The following is a 13,840-nucleotide window of genomic DNA, read 5'->3' as shown; positions in this document are numbered from 1 at the left end:
TATCTGAGTTCCAGCCTTGCCTGTAGAATGAATTCCTGGATGGCCATGTCTACACAGATAAACCCTGCCTCAAAAATAAGTAAATAAATAAATAAATAAATAAGTGGTTGGCTTTCAAGAGTTCCCTGATATCAGTCATATCTGTTGCTTAGTAACTGGCACTTAAGAATGTGACTTCAAATTCATCATAAAATCTTCCATGTAACTGGATTTCTCCATTATATTTCTTTTTTTTTTCTCCAAAGGCTGTATCCTAGCTTTATTTTCAAAGGGCCTGCGCCGCAGAGTCAATATAAAAACACAAAAAGTCCCATCAGTTTAATAACAATAAAAAACCCCAAAATGGAAAACTGAGGGCGAGGGAACGGCCCCTAGGCGGGGCACAGGGATCCCTGCCCATGGCACCAGGCCTGGCTGCAGGGTCCCCCAGTATTGCTGTTGCTACGAGGTTGGGGGGCAGCGATTGTCCTGTGGGAGCCATGGTCATCTGAGTCAGGACCCTTACTTCTTCTGGGGTGTGCTCAGCTTCTGCATGCCCCGGATCTTGTCCAGCAGGCCAGAGATGAAGGCCTCAGTGGGTTTGTAACAGTCAACTAGCAGCTCCTTGACTCTAGCAGCCCGAGTATCATCACTTTCCACGTCCAAGAGTTCATCCACATCGATCTCCAGCTCTGGGATCTCCTCCTCCTGGCAGTCGTAGAGTCGCGTGAGCTGTTCTAAAATCCACTCCTCCAGGTTGAGGCGCTTCCGCAGCTCCTTGCGGTCGTACTTGACGGTGACCTTCCCTTGCCGTCTCACCGGGCCATCATCATCCGCGCCCCCCGGGCCTTCGCCTGCGGCCCCAGGGGGACTCTGGAAGTAGACTCGGGGCCCTGTGCTGCCACTACCCGGTCCGGGGGCCGGGGCAGCCAACGCCGCGCCCCCCGCGGGGCCGCTATCGGCCACAGCGGCCGCCGGGGCCACGTGCGCGCTCGGGCCCCTCCCTGCGCCGCCGCCTCCCGGACGCCCGCCGGCTGGCTCCGGGCCGCTGGCTCCGGTTAGCTCGCCGGCTCCGCTCCGCGCAGCTCCGCGGCGAGGGCGGCGGCGGGGGCGCCCGGGGGCAGCTCTCCATTATATTTCTTAAGCAATCTGAATACTGGTATTGCTTGGTGTCTTTGTGAGGTATTTAAAGCTTCTTAGTATGATCCCTGGTATGATGGTACATGTCCAGAATACCATCATTTGAGGAGTGGAAGTTCAGAAGTTCAAGGTCCTCCTTGGCTACAAGGGACATTCAGGACCAGTCTTGTCTACACAAGACCCTTATGCGATAGTCAACTTGATACAATTTAGAATCACTGGGGAGAGGAGCCTGAGGTGACTTTGAGGGACTGTCTTAACTACATCAGTTGATGTTGGAAGATCTACCCACTCTATTTTACATCATGCCCTGTGCTTGGGAATCCTGGACTACATAGTTGTGGGGACAGGACTAAGGACTAACATATACCCATTCTTTCGTCTCTCTCTACTTTCTGATGTGGGTGTTATATGACCTGTTCTTGGAGCTCTGCCATATGATTTCCAGGCTATGAAGAACTATAACCTGGAACTATGTGTTAAATAAGTCCTTTCTCCTGGAAGATGGTTTTGTTGGAATATTTTATCACAGCCAGAGAAGAGACTAAGACACACTGCCTCAAAAACAAGTTCTCTAGTGTCAAGACCAATGTCAGTTCTCACTGATGCCCTTACTCCTCCTCCCATGGTCCCTTGCCTTGCCTTCATCACCCAAACCATCCATTTCCATGTCACTCTGGAGTTTACATCTTTGGTGTTCACACTGCTGTTTTGCAACTCTCAATGAGACAAAAGTCACCAAGTTCAGCGTACTAAGTATCTAGATATTTTCCTTGCCAGCTACAGATGGAAGGGTCATGATGGCTGGCCATAGTGTTATCTGCCTTGATCTGTACTGCCATCCTGCTCAACTGAATCCTTTGACTGTAAACGCTACATTACTAAGTTGTTTTTATGGTGCTGGCAGTCAAATCCAATGACTCGGACATGATATGCTGATGCTGTGCCATGGAGCAACATCAATTCAGGTGGGTTATCCTATGAGGCCCAAATGAAAACACACGTAGCTTCTGAAAGCAGCAAACTATTTCAGTGACGCATTCCTGGATGTAGCTCAGTGACAAAGCCTGGGTCTAGGTATGTGGGAGATCCTGCGTTTGATCTAGAACCACAAATATATGGACCTAAGGCTGCATCAAATCAATGATTCTGGATTCAGTTCCTAGCGCCTACCGAAACATACAAGACAATAAATCTCATGTTTCTTTATTTAAAGAAGCTCTGGTACTCAACACTGAGAGTTTCTCTCTCTTTCTTCAGTCTGCCTGCCTGAATAGCCCCAGCTATCCTCAAATTCACAATCCTCCTGCCTCAGCCTTTCCAGTATGTGCTAGACTGACAAGTCCTAGGCACCAAGCTAGGGAAGACATATTTGAAAGCCATTTTTGAAAATGAGAATGGTATAGCTAGATCATCCACATCTCTGAAGGCAGAACTCAGGGGGAAAGATAGCAATCACAAAAATGAATTCAAAATATATGTCATGGTATAAGCTCATTTCAAACCTACATATAAAGTAATAATTAGTTAATGAATTAAAATAACTATGAGGTATAGTGGCTCACTTCTTTCACGGCAGCATTCAGGAGGCAGAGGACCACTGAAGTTCTGGCCAAACAGAAACAATATCTCACAAACTGTGTTTGCTATGTCAGGGCTGTCATCTCAGTCACTCTGATGACTGAGGAACTATTACAACTGATCTAGATTGACCTTAAGGCCAGCCTTATGCAGAGATTGTCAAACGGGACTCAGATAAAAATTAATGACAGAGTAGCACACATCTCGCACCACATGTCTGGCTAGAGGCCAGGAAAAGATGGTAGGTCCCATGGAACTGGAGTTATAGAAAATTAGGGGCTGCCATGTGGGTACTGGGAATGGCATTTGGGTCTTCTACAAGATCAGCCAATGATCTTAACCTCAGAGCCATTTCTTCAGCCCATAAGGAAATAATTTAAACATTAGTTTTATCATAAGAAGAAGGCTCCTGATCTAGATCCCAACAGTTTGCTCGCTGTTTGCATAAGTTTGGGCTTAGTAGGCCAGTTACTGTGTTTTAACTATCTCCTGGGGCTAGCAGGATGGTTCAGTGGGTAGAGATACTGCCAGCAAGCTTTAATCCCTGGAATCTATATGTTAGAAAGAGAGAATTGACTCCTTCAAGTTGACCTCTGGTCTCCACATATGGGTCATGGACTGTGTCTCCCAATCCATACACACAAACAGGATTAATTATTTTTCTGAAGTCATTTCAGTCATTTATTCAATAAAATCAAGTTAGTGAATGTGATCGTTTTTTCATTCCCCTTTGTCATATCTTTTCTTTTTTATCAGTATGAATTTTTACTCACTTTACATCCTGATCGCTGCCCCCTTCCCAGTTACTCCCTCCCACAATCCCTCCTCCTATCCCCTATGAGAGGGTGGAGGCACCCTGGCTCATCCCCCAACCCTGGTACATCAAGTCTCTGTGGGACTAGGGCAGCCTCTCCCACTGAGGCCAAACAAGACAGCCCAGCTAGAAAGGCATACTCCACACAGGCAACAACAGCCTTAGAGATCTCCCCCCTCCAGTTGTTTTGAGACCCACATGAAGACTGAGTTGCACATCTGCTACACATGTGTGGAGAGGCCTAGCTCCAGCCTGTGTACCCTCTTTGGTTGGTGCTTCGGTCTCTGAAGGCCAACGTCCATGACTTTGGTGGTCTTTCTGTGGAGTTCATATCTCCTCTGGGGCCCTCAGTCCTTTCCCTGACTCTTCCATAAGAGTCCCCAAGCTCCGAGGATGCAGAGAAAGAGGAACACTCCTCCATTGTTGATGGGATTGCAGACTGGTACAACCGTTCTGGAAATCAGTCTGGAGGTTCCTCAGAAAATTGGACATTGAACTGCCTGAGGATCCAGCTATACCTCTCTTGGGCATATACCCAAAAGATGCCCCAACATATAAAAAAGACACATGCTCCACTATGTTCATCGCAGCCTTATTTATAATAGCCAGAAGCTGGAAAGAACCCAGATGTCCTTCAACAGAGGAATGGATACAGAAAATGTGGTACATCTACACAATGGAATATTACTCAGCTATCAAAAACAATGACTTTATGAAATTCATAGGCAAATGGTTGGAACTGGAAAATATCATCCTGAGTGAGGTAACCCAATCACAGAAAAACACACATGGTATGCACTCATTGATAAGTGGCTATTAGCCCAAATGCTTGAATTACCCTAGATGCCTAGAACAAATGAAACTCAAGACAGATGATCAAAATGTGAATGCTTCACTCCTTCTTTAAAAGGGGAACAAGAATACCCTTGGCAGGGAATAGAGAGGCAAAGATTAAAACAGACACAGAAGGAACACCTATTCAGAGCCTGCCCCACATGTGGCCCATACATATACAGCCATCCAATTAGACAAGATGGATGAAGCAAAGAAGTGCAGGCTGACAGGAGCCGGATGTAGATCGCTACCGAGAGACACAGCCAGAATACAGCAAATACAGAGGCGAATGTCAGCAGCAAACCACTGAACTGAGAACGGGACCCCCGTTGAAGGAATCAGAGAAAGAACTCGAAGAGCTTGAAGGAGCTCGAGACCCCTTATGAACAACAATGCCAAGCAACCAGAGCTTCCAGGGACTAAGCCACTACCTAAAGACTATACATGACTGACCTTGGACTCTGACCTCATAGGTAGCAGTGAATATCCTAGTAAGAGCACCAGTGGAAGGGGAAGCCCTGGGTCCTGCTAAGACCAAACCCCCAGTGAACGTGATTGTTGGGGGGAGGGTGACAATGGGGGGAGGATGGGGAGAGGAACACCCATAAAGAAGGGGAGGGGGAGGGATTAGGGGGATGTTTGCCCGGAAACCGGGAAAGGGAATAACACTCGAAATGTAAATAAGAAACACTCAAGTTAATTAAAAAAAAAAAAGGAGGACAGAGATAAACAAAGAATTCTCAACAGAGAAATGGCCAAGAAACACTTAAATGTTCAAAGTCCTTACTCACCAGGGAAATGCAAATGAAAACAACTCTAAAATCCCGTCTTATACCTGTCAAATGGCTAAGATCAAAAACTCAGGTGCTAGCCCATGACGGTGAGGAACACTGATGGCAGGAGCGCAAACTTCCACAACCACTTTGGAAATCAATTTGTCTGGTTCTCAGAAAACTGGGAATAGTTCTACCTCACGACCCAGGTATACCACTCCTGGATATATGCCCCAAAGATGCCACACTACCACAGGGACATTGGCTCAACTATGTTCATAGCAGCTTTGTTCGGAAGTTGAAAAATAGCTGTCCCTTAACTGAAGAATGGATGAAGAAAAGGTGGTATGTCCACACAGTAGAATACGAGTCAAGACTTTTGCAGGCAAGTGGATGGAACTAGAAAACATCATCCTGAGTGAGGTAACCCAGACTGAAAAGGACATGCATGGTATGTACTCACTGATAAGTGGGTATTAGCCAAAAAGTACAGGTACCCGCAGACCAAAAGAAGCTAAATAAAAAGGAAGGGATGCTTGAATCTCACTTAGGTTAAATAGTTGTAGGAGGGAGATGGAGAAAAGGAACTGGGTGGAAGACAGGATGGAGAGGGAAATGGGGGTGGGGGTTAGGATCAGGTTGGGGGAGGGACAAGAAAGATGGCCAGGAGAATAAACGGGAATCTTTCTGGAGGGTGGGGAGGTGGGGGACATATGGAGGGCACGCCAGAGACCTGTGATAGCGAGGTGCCCAAGAATCAAAGGAGGCGACATTACCTGGGACCCACAGCACTAGGGATATGGAACCTGAAAATTAATTTTTAAAAATCACGACCTTTCTGACCAGAGTTCTGTGCTGTGTGTAAAGTCTTCCCTTTTGGGGAGAGACTAGGCATGGAGTTTGGGCAACCTCCTCTGGCAAACAGGTCTTCTTGCAGTTGTCCTGAGGAAATGAGGAGGTATATAGCAGGCCTGGCTGGCCACCTGGAGTGTGGCCTTTTTGTCAAATGTCATTGGTTGAGAAAAAACTGTAGAATGATTCCTAGGTGTATATTAACCTGAGAAAGTTCCCACAAAAATCCCTTCTTTTGCTCCACAGCCACACTCCCCAAAGGAGAACTGTGGGAGCTGTCGAGATGGCTCAGTGGTTAAGAACACTTAACTGCCCTTACACAGGATCTGAGTTCCCAGCACACACATCAGGCCACTCACAACCATTTAACCAGGAGATCTGACACTTATGACCTCCTCAGGCAGCTGTATTCATATGCACTCATGCACACACAAAACATGTAGTGTGTGTGTGTGTGTGTGTGTGTATACACACACATACATACATACATATATTTGTGTGCACATACGTGTGTGTGTGTGTGTGTGTGTGTGTGTGTGTGTGTAAAACTGTGGTCAGGGAAGAGCAGCACCATTGGCATGGGAAGGAGATCAGTTGCACTGCACGAGGCAGCCTTTCTACTGTGTGGTCATACTTTGATGTGGTGGGAGAAAAGACTTGTCCCTGTTTATCCCCATCACCCCCATGAAAGTCGATCAGCAAATGACCTCAAAATCCCTGCCCTTCTGGCTTTGTAAGTTCCTTCCTAGTATTGTGGAAAGTGTTGAATGGGATGGGACTACATTTGAATGTGGCTGGATGAGGAATGAAGGACTAAAGATGTGGGGGGGAAACCCTGCAAACAAGTTCTCTACACCAACCACCCACACCTCCACTCACCCATTCACCCATTCGCCTGATCACCACATCCACAGCCACAGCACTGCCACTGTCAGTAGTAACTCAGCACTGTGTGAAGTATAGCACCCACATACCTGGTATGTTTAAGTGTGCAAACATGTGCAGATCCCCACATATGCAGGCACATTATATGCATGCATGTACATGTATGTGGAAGCCAAATGTTGACTACTGTTTTCCTCAGTGGACTGGCACCTTATTTTTAAAGATGTTTCAATACTACTTTTAATTATGTGTAGGTGTGTGTGTGTGTGTGTGTGTGTGTGTGTGGTGTGTGTGTGTGTGTGCGCGCGCGCGCATGCGCGCACGCGCATTTGGGCATGTGCATGAATTCAAGTGCCCCAAGGCACTAGAGGTATCTAGCTTTATGCATAGATACTCAGATCACTCCAAGAGCTATATGTGCTTTCTTTAGGTTTATTCTGGAGCTCATATACAACATATCAGATAGTATTGCACATATGCATATAGATATGCATCTTATATAAGCATGACATATAAGACCTAATTATGTGATCTAAAATACAGAGGACAATGATGCTTCTATGTAAACATTGGGCCTCTACACATTCACACATTATGGCCTGCACACAGGTGCCCTCTGAGCACTGCCAGGATCATTTTGAGATCCACAAAGGGCACTGTGAGCTCCACACAAGGCACGATCACTTCTGTTCATCTATCAGTTCACACCGAGATCTATTCAAGGAGCTACGAGTTATGAGCAAGTGCACACGGAGATAGACACAGAGTTCTGTGGTTTCTATGTTGGCACTGTGACATTGTGCTCTCTTCACAGAGGCAATGTAACCTCAGCAAAGGTGCACTCTGTTCTACACAGGGCACTTAAGCTTTAGATGGGTACATTTTGGGAACTATACAGAGAAATGAGCTCAGCACAGAGGTTTTTACAGAGAGCACTGTAACGTCTAATTTTGTACTATGAATTCTATGTAGACAAACATGGCCTCTATGAAGTCCATTGCAAGCTGCATACAAGACATTATGCTTGCTATACAGTAGATGATCATGCCCAGGAAAACAAGTGCACAAATATACCTGTTGAAAGGTGAGTTAACTGCTAATGGTGTGACTTTGGTTCAAAACACTTCCTTATTTTTCATTCAGAATTAAAACTTCAGTGGAAATATACTGAGCTCATGAGACCACTGGTTAGCCAAGAAAGAACTCTGGCAAGCCGCAGAGGATTTGAATGTGTGTGTGTGTGTGTGTGTGTGTGTGTGTGTGTGTGTGTGTGTGTATGTGTGCATGTGCGTGTCTTTGTACCCTCATAAGCACCTGAGTTTGCTCCTAATCACCCCTCTTCCCTCCTGCTCACCTGCACTCTCTCCTGACCACCTATGTCCTCTCCTTGTGTCCGCAATGCTCATCAGTGACCATGACCACATCCCCCATTGATGAGCTGGGTTCCCTCCTGCTCACCCAAGCCCCTTCCTGCACTCCACAATGTTCCAGCTCACCCACGTCCCCACTTTTCTCTCCCATGCCCTCCCTCCATGCACACACCTGTGTAGGTGCTTGCTAACCTAGGTCCCCTCACACTCACGCACACAGCCTCCTGCCCACCAGTGCCCCTCCTGTTCACCAGGTCCTTTCCCACTCACGACTGTCTGCACCTGCTTCACCTTACCCCTCCGCTGCTTACCCATGTGCCCACCTACTCAGCTGTTTCTGTACCCACTCCTGCTGACCTGGGCTGCCTCTTGCTAACTTGTATCCCTCCTGCTTTCCTGTGCACACCCTGCCTCTCTCTGTCCCCCTCATATCCACTCACATTTCCTGTATTGTACTTGTGTTACCTTCTGTTAGCTTGGGTTCCTGATTACTCACCTACATGAACTGCTGACCACTGCCTCCCTACCTGATTAATTGTGCCTGTCCATTGCTACTCCATGTTTCTCCCTGCTCATCCCACGCCATACAGTTCACCTGTGTCTCCTGATGACCTCTACCCACCCCCTTGACCTATATCCTCTATTGGCTACCCATGTCCCCTCCTTTCCAACCTTGTCCCCTCAGTCTCCTCCTTGTCTCTCTTACTCTGCTGCCCCTGCCTGCTCAACATGTCCCCAGGCTTATTCACCAACGCATTCTGCTGTTCACCCACCGCCTAGCCCATCCCTTCATGCCCTTTTCTCTCCTACACACTGCTGTCCACTTCCTGTTCATCTGTGTTTTAACTTCCTTTTCTGCTGCCACTTCCTGATGGCCTGTGTCTCATCCCCACTAGTCCCCGACTACTTGCCCATGTCCCCACTCTTCTCCTGGATTCTATCCCACTCACCTGAGCCCACTGTAATTGCTGATCCCTCCTGACCTGTCCCCTCTTGCTAGCCCATGTTTCATGCTGCCTCATGTGTTTTACCTCCTGCTCACCTTTTCCCCTCCCTGATTTGTCATGCTGTCTCTGGTCACATGGGTTCTCTCCTGTTCACCTGACTCTAACCTGTTCCCCCTTCCACAAACACTATTCATGGATTCTTCTGCTCACCTGTGTCCTCAAATGTATCCCCTCATGCGCAACTCTGCCTATCCTGCTGACACTTAGACCTCCAACTCACCAGTGTCCTCTCCTCCTCGCCTCTTCCCTCTCCTGAGGACATGTCACCCAGTTCTCTGTCAACTCTGGCTCATACGTTATTGTTTGTGCAACTGTGCCCTCTTGTGTCCCTTCATGTTTATACTACACCACTCTGTCCCCTGGGTCTCCTGTGTCCCCTTCTGCACACCTCTGTCCTCTCCTGATCAATGGCGCCCCCTTCTGTAAACCTGTGTCCCCCCTCTATTCAAATATATCCCTTTCTAATTACCTGTGCTTCATCCTGTAAGCCATCACCCCTCTTTCTCACCCACCACCCCTGCTTACCGGTGTAGCCTAAGGCTTACCTGTGTCTCCTCCTGCTCATCCTTGCTTGTGACAATCCTCCCTGCCCCCCTTCCCTGTCTATCTCAGAAAATCCTAGAGCCACCTCTAGTGGACACTTAACTCAGTCTAAGAGAGGTAACCTGGCCTCTGGTCAGACAGAAACATGTCAGCAGGGGGTGCCCAAGGCCACCAAGTTACAGACTTCCCCACGCACATGTCCAGTCCACAAAGTGGGAACCCTCAGGAATCAAACAACCTCCTTATAAGAACCTCAGCCTCAGGTCAAACCTGATTTTGCAATCAGGCAAATGCCCCTGATTCCCAGGCAGAATCCCAGACAGGGAGCCAGCAAAGGAAATAAGTTTCCTCTGAAGACCAACCAGACCCCGACACTCTACAGGGTCCTATATTCCCTGTGTCTCAGGATGAGCTTAGATAACCCCAGATGTGTCAAGAAACAAGACTCCTTTCCTTTCACTCAGTACCAGTTTTTCAGTGCCGCTCACCTTTTCCGACTCAACCTTCCAGCCTCTCACTGGCATTGATGGCAAACCTCAACTGGCCTGGTTTTATACCCCCTTTGACATGCATAGTAGATAAATATCTATTCAGGTCCTACTTTACGGTCCTAGCTAGCTGCCAATGTCCCTCCTGTGGTGAGATACCATGTTTAAAATTCAGCCCTGGCTGAGTGTATTTGACTCTCTTGAGGCTCATGGTATTCCAGACATCAAATGGTCTGTCCTGGAATGGCCTAGAACAATATAGAGGCATCAGAGATCCTCCCTATAGTCTCTGTCATAGATCCCTACTTCACCCATGATCCCCCTGAAATCCATAGGATAGGGCTTAGGTGCCCAGGGAGGACCCAAATTCTATTATCTCTGTGAAGTTTGTGATTTCCCAACAGAAAACTACTGCCTCAGGTGACCTCAGGTTAAGGTGTAAAATCCTACGGATCAGACCTAGCACCTACAGGATAAGGTCAATTGTCCACATAGAGGAATGCTACAGAGAGTCCTCAGGGATAGAATCTGACAGTGGGCTAGAGGGATTGCCGTCCTGGACAGTACCCGGAGGGATCCTCCCATGGACAGATGACCCAAGAGGCTGCAGGCATGAAAGGAAGCACAGTACTGAAATCACAACCCTTCCAGCATTTCAAAATCTCTTCATGGTCGCCGTGTACCCCGAGCGCCGCCGTGTGGTCTCAGCGAGGCAATGCATACACTAGTCGGTCCTGCCGAGAGTTTGTGGAGCACGAGTGAGGTTTGTGGAGCAGAAATGAAGACATTCTAAAGAGACCCATGCATCTTTCCTTCTGGCTATCAGACTTTTCAAACAAGAGACCCCAAAGAAATGGAAATTTCCCCCGGGATCTCATGCTAGGTGAAGGGAAAGGCACCAGCCTGAGAAGGAACTTGCTTCCTGGAAAGCAATTTCACATAATTCTAACAACTCGTCAGACCACCTTATAGCATAAGAGTGAAGCCATGGCTTAGCCAGGACTGCTTAAATGTGCATAACCCTTGGCCCTCTGTGTAAACTTTCATTTCATTTCCAATGACTGGGGGGTGGGGGAATCTCTGAAGCCCTTTGACCCTTCCCAATGTGGCCACATTAAATAAACCCCCCTTTTCTTCTTTCCACTATTAATTTGACCCTTTCAATTGGCCTATTGAAAATGGGTGGAATGATGTTACAAGTCAATTTGCAATGGAAAATGCATACCCAGTTAAGATATGCATACTGTCATTTAGTGAAGCCAGACTAGAAAGAGATGTGAGGGCCACCAAACTACAGCTGTCATTTATAGATATAGAACTGGATGCCGTTTACTTCAGTAAGTAGTGTTTCTTAGTGAGAGGGAGGGAAGAAACAAAGAAATAAAATGTGTAGTCTAACCTGGCTTGGGACATCAGGCTGTGACCCCAAGTTCAGTATCACACATCTGGCTGTCCTGAAACTAGAGGGAGACACACAGCTGTCTCCAAAGTTCCCCCAGTACAAATGTGCAGTCATTCGGAGTCACGCATAGAAACATCCTCCCACGAACACCCATCCACACACTCACAGCCTCTGTGGCTCCGGCTTGCCTCTGTGAACCAGAACAGCCTGGCATAAACTGGATCACATGGCCATCTCTGTGGAAAGGGTGGAGAAACAGTCCTGTGGTTATGTCCTGGTACCACCTGGATGGCTCGAGGAAGAAGTGACTCTCTCCAAAAAAGCCACCCCTTTCAGGACACATGCCTATTCTCAGCAATATCCCAGAAACTAGTCTTGCCTCAGCTACACTGCGACCCAGTTACTCACAACTGGCTAGACAATACCCATCCTGTGCCAGAGAGAACCAGCTGTGTGTCTTCCAGGAATGAGGCCCAGCCCATCTTCCTGTGTCCAAAGTCTATCCCTGGCACATGCACCTGGAATATCAGCAAGGATGAAGCTGAAAACCAGATGGTGAGGACCCTCCGTACAAGACACCTCTTCAGATGCCAGCTTCTGTAATGAGCCGCCAGGGCGAGCCATTCACTTTCAGTGAGCTAGCTGGCTTTATGAGTATGAAAAGAGTCCGTCCACATGGAGGAAGAAAGAAGAAAGAGGTGACTCAGCTGTGATACTTGTGCAGAAATGTCTGGTGGTCAGACAGAGTGCAATTCACCCTGGGTCTCACCATAGTGTGTGTGTGTGTGTGTGTGTGTGTGTGTGTGTGTGTATGTGTGTGTGTGGTGTGTGGGTGGTATATGGTATGGATATGGTATATGTGGGGGTAGTAGTATGGGGCAGTTCCGGGTGTATGTGTAGTATATGTATATGCATGATATGTGATGTGTGTATTATGTGTGTTATGTGTGGTATGTGTGGTATATGTAGGGTGTGGGTGTGTGTATGTGGTGTGTGTGTGTGTGTATGTGTACATGTCTATGTGTGTCGTGTGTGTGGACTGTGTGTATGTGTATGTGGTATGTAGGGTGTGCGTGTATGTGTGTATGTAGGGTGTGTTAAATGGTGTGTCGTATGTGGTGTGTGTATGTGGTATGTGCATGGTATGTGCAGTAGAGTGGTGCTGTGTGTGTATATGGTATGGAATATGGTGTGAATATGTGTGAATGTGTGGTGTGTGTGTGGTATGTGTGGTGCATGTGTGTGTGTGGTATGTGGTATATGTGGTATGTGGTGTGTATGTGTGTATCTGCACACTCGAGTGTCTGTAGGTGGAAGTCGGAGCCAACCTCAGCTGTCGTTTCTCAGATGCTCTACTTGTTTTACAAGACAGGGTCGCTCAGTGCCTTAGGACTCACCAAGTAGACTAGAGTGGATAAGAATCTGCCCATCTCTACCTCCTCAGAACTCATATTAAATAAAGCGCCACCACCTATGCTGGCTAATTTCACGTCAACAAGTTATAGTCATCTGAAAGGAGGGAACCTAAATTGAGAAAATGCTTCCAGAAGACTGAGCTGTAAGCAGGCAAGCCTATAAGGTATTTTCTTATTTCATGATCGATATAGAAGGGCCCAACTCACTGTGGGTTGTGCGATCCCTGCACGGGTGGTCCTGGTATCTATACAAAAGCTGCCTAAGCAAGCCGGTAAGAGGCACTTCCCAATGGCCTCTCCACCAACTTCTGCCTCCAGGTTTTTGCCCAGTGTGAGTTCCTGCCTTGGCTTCCCTTCCTGCGGTTAGGACTGTGTAAACCCAGCAATTCCATTCCTCCCCAAGTTGCTTTTGGTCATTACAGCACTAATAACCCTAACTCAGACACCAACCATCACTCACAGCTATTTTTACATGGGTTCTGGGACTTGAACTCATGTCCTCCTGCTGGCACAGCAAGTCCTCTTACCCCTGAGCATAGTCCCAGTCTTTTCTCTCTATTTCAACCTCAGGTCAGTGTCCTGGAGCTCTTTTTGGGGTAGGAGTGTCTCTGGACCTCTTTGTTCCTCTTCCCAGTGTGACTACAGTGAATACATCTCCATTCTCTGCTTTTCACCCTTGTGTCTTTAATTGGCGTACGAGGTAACACTAGAAGGCGCTGCCTGCTGCTGCCAGTCTCACTGCTAGAAACTGGAAAGC

At 47.5% G+C, this 13,840-nt stretch overlaps 1 pseudogene; it reads right to left on the bottom strand.

Moving 5' to 3' along the window:
- Nucleotides 1–303: 303 nt before the first annotated feature.
- The window catches only part of Ppp1r14b-ps2 (protein phosphatase 1, regulatory (inhibitor) subunit 14B, pseudogene), an 82,133-nt pseudogene continuing 68,596 nt past the window's right edge, over nucleotides 304–13,840 (bottom strand).

This window comes from Rattus norvegicus, chromosome 12 (assembly GCF_036323735.1).
Source record: "Rattus norvegicus strain BN/NHsdMcwi chromosome 12, GRCr8, whole genome shotgun sequence".
Classification (NCBI taxonomy): Eukaryota; Metazoa; Chordata; class Mammalia; order Rodentia; family Muridae; genus Rattus; species Rattus norvegicus.
This window is presented reverse-complemented; position numbering and strand designations above follow the sequence as displayed.